Source organism: Sorex fumeus, unplaced genomic scaffold (genome assembly GCF_029834395.1).
Source record: "Sorex fumeus unplaced genomic scaffold, SorFum_2.1 ptg000095l, whole genome shotgun sequence".
Taxonomy (NCBI): Eukaryota; Metazoa; Chordata; class Mammalia; order Eulipotyphla; family Soricidae; genus Sorex; species Sorex fumeus.
In genome coordinates, this window is record NW_026606152.1 from 16,366,456 (window position 1) to 16,367,047 (window position 592).

A 592-nucleotide genomic window follows, 5' to 3' on the forward strand; every position below is an offset into this window, starting at 1 on the left:
AGGGCATTAAACAAGACTCATATACCATCTTCCAAAAGAATTATTTTGTAAAACTGATGCCTTGGGTATGGTAAAAGATAATATTGTTAAAAGCAGATTTTTCTTTCTGGGACATTAAAGTTCTAAATCTATGAAGCTGCTTTGAAATACATTCCTTGATTTGGAATCACTGTCTGCCATAGGAGTGAGTAAGGACAACACTCAAAGTAATCAGAAGAGAAAAATATGGAAAAATTAACTCCTCCTAGGTTTGGTTACACATATACTAAAATTGAAATGATACAGAGATTAGCATGGTCCTTGCACAGAGATGACATGCAAACTTGTAAAGCGTTCCATATTTTTGTTGCAAGAAGAATTAACAGGGCTACTTTTTCATTTCATTTTCATTTCATCATCCTGTTATTCGTCGATTGCCTCGAGCAGGCCACAGTAACGTCTCTTTCATCCTAGCCCTGAGATTATATTCAAGGCTATTTAGGAGAATGAGACCCATCATTGTTACTGGTATTTGGCATATTTGGTACGCCACGGGGAGTTTGCCAGACTCTGCCCTGTGGGCAGGCTACATTTGATAGCCTGCAAGTTTGTC

The 592-nt window shown here is 37.8% G+C and overlaps 1 pseudogene; it reads left to right on the forward strand.

Moving 5' to 3' along the window:
* Positions 1-248: 248 nt before the first annotated feature.
* Positions 249-345, forward strand: LOC130041028 (uncharacterized; annotated as a pseudogene).
* The last annotated feature ends 247 nt before the right edge of the window (positions 346-592 follow it).